The sequence below is a fragment of the Oratosquilla oratoria genome, chromosome 6, assembly GCF_046742065.1.
Source record: "Oratosquilla oratoria isolate Oo_2021 chromosome 6, ASM4674206v1, whole genome shotgun sequence".
In the NCBI taxonomy this organism is placed as follows: domain Eukaryota; kingdom Metazoa; phylum Arthropoda; class Malacostraca; order Stomatopoda; family Squillidae; genus Oratosquilla; species Oratosquilla oratoria.
Window position 1 is genome coordinate 78,379,329 of NC_134782.1, and position 2,500 is coordinate 78,381,828.

Sequence of the window (2,500 nt, forward strand, 5' to 3'; positions counted from 1 at the left end):
TTTTTCCTACGATTGAAGTCAAACTTATAGGCCTATAGTTATTTGGTTTCTTTTTGTCACCTTTTTTGAATATGGGAGTAACGTTAGCTTGCTTCCATTCTCTTGGGACATCTCCGGATATGATGGATTTCTTGAAAATAATTTCTGATGGAACAACAATCTCATTTTTCATTTCCTTTAAGATTCTTGGATGCCAACCGTCAGGCCCTGATGTTTTATTAACTTTGAGTTTGTCTATACACCTTTTAATTTTTTCTTTTGTTATATTTACCGTAGTGAGTAATTTTACCCCAGACTTTTCACAGGTTTCAGTTTGGAATTCACTTTGAGGTGTTTCGTTTACGAATACCGAGCTAAAATAATTGTTCAAGATATTACACATTCCTTCATTTGAATATTCAAGTTGACCGTCAGCAGATAATAATGGACCAATATGATTCCTAACAACCTTTTTATCTCTAATGTAACTATAGAATTCTTTGGGATTCTCTTTGGATTTATCAGCGATGTTCATTTCGTATTGTCGTTTTCTTTTTCTTATTGTCTTTTTTAAATCTCTCTGTATTGAAACATAACTTTCATAGTCATTTGATGCACCCGAGCACTTATATTTCTTATAAGCCTGTCTCTTTTTAGCAATACTTTTTTCAGTTTCTTTGTCGAGCCACTTTGGGCGAGCCTGATTTGGGGGACGTCTGTCCTTAAAAGGAATGTAAGTTTGAATCATCTTAGTGAGCGTATTTTGAAATATTTCCCACATCTGATCTACAGGCCTTTCGTTTAATTTTGCCTCCCAATCTGTAAGCTGAAGCTCCTGATATATATATATATATATATATATGTATATATATTATATATACATACATACATATACCAAAGGCTCTTTTCCCCCTTACACGGGGGGGGGGGTAGCCAAAAAGAAAAAGGCATAGATACCACTCCCACCCATTCCATCCCCTACATATTCCACTCCCCTCCACCCTTCTCCCTCCCTCTCATCTTGGCACCTCCTGGATGACGGGTCATTCCTGCATGCTGTCCACTGCCCTGGGTCAGAAGCAGTGTCGCAAGACACAGCACATCCACAGCAAAGCCGCTTCATTAATTCGGCGGCCCCCCCTCTCCGTCCCCTCATAAAGAAAAGTCGAAGACGGGGAGAAATCCCTTCAGGCTGCGTCAAATTGTTTCTCATACATATTTCCTCACCCCCCATCCCCCACCCACTCCCCCTTATGTATCACAGCATCATCCATACAAAACCATTCTCCATTCACCCCTATCTTCTGTCCCCTCCCGTCCTTCCCCCACAGACATTCCTCTCTTTTGTAATCCCCCTTTTACCCCATCCATCCATCTCATCCTAGGACGCCCCCTCATACCCACTCCTTCCAGCTCTGCCTTCCACACCTCTTTTACTAATCTTTCTTCACTCATTCTTTCCATGTGTCTAAACCATCCTAATACTCTTTCATCAACCCTATCTCCTAACTCCCTTTCCACCCTTGTTCTAATCCTCACATCCTCATTTCTCACTCTATCTAGCCTAGTAGCCCCTATCATACTTTTCAGACATTTCATCTCAAACACATTCAAACTCCTTCTCTCTTCCTCTCTTATGTTCCATGTTTATGCCCCGTACAATGCTGTCGGCATAATCACTCTTTCATATAACCTCCTCTCAGCATCCATTCCCAGATGTCTATTTCTCATTACACTTTTTAATCCACCAAGGCATACACTCGCTTCTCTCAATCTACATTGTACCTCCACCCCCACTCCTCCCTTTCATGCATCATTCGTACCCAAGTATCTAAAGCTATCCACTTCCTCCAGTCTCTCTCCCTTAATGCTCACTTCCAGCATGCTGTCACTCTCTCCCCTTGTACATCTCATCACCTTACTTTTGCCCACATTTATCTTCATCTTCCTTCTTTCACACACCTTCTCAAACTCTGTCACCAACTTCCTCAATCCCTCCTCTGATCCTGCTACAAGCGCAGTGTCGTCAGCAAACAACAACTGACTTATTTCCCTCTTTTCTCCATTTTCTTGAATCATCTCCAACCACTGACCCACCACACTTGCATTCACCTCTCGCACCACCCCATCCATGTATAGATTGAACAGCCAGGGTGACATAACACATCCCTGACGAAGTCCCACCTTTACCTCAAACCATTCACTCTCTCCATTTCTAATCCTAACACAAGCTCTACTACTCTCATAAAAACTCTTGACTGCTCTTAACAGCTTTCCTCCTATCCCATATATCTGCAGTACATCCCACAGTGCCTTCCTGTCTACCCTGTCGTAAGCCTTTTCAAAATCCATAAAAGCCCAAAAAACATCCTTACCTTTTCCTATAGCTTTCTCACATATCTGTCTTACCAGTAAACCTCACCAGCCAGTCCACCTCCTTTCTTCAGACATTCTGCATGTCATCCATCCAACCCAAGTGCCTTACCTGCTCTCATCATCTTAACAGCTGCTTTCACTTCAT

The 2,500-nt window shown here is 42.0% G+C and overlaps 1 protein-coding gene across 1 annotated transcript in view; it reads right to left on the reverse strand.

The window, feature by feature from the left end:
- The window catches only part of LOC143026113 (uncharacterized), an 11,449-nt gene that overhangs the window by 8,588 nt on the left and 361 nt on the right, over positions 1-2,500 (reverse strand). The gene's annotated exons all lie outside the window — the stretch shown is intronic.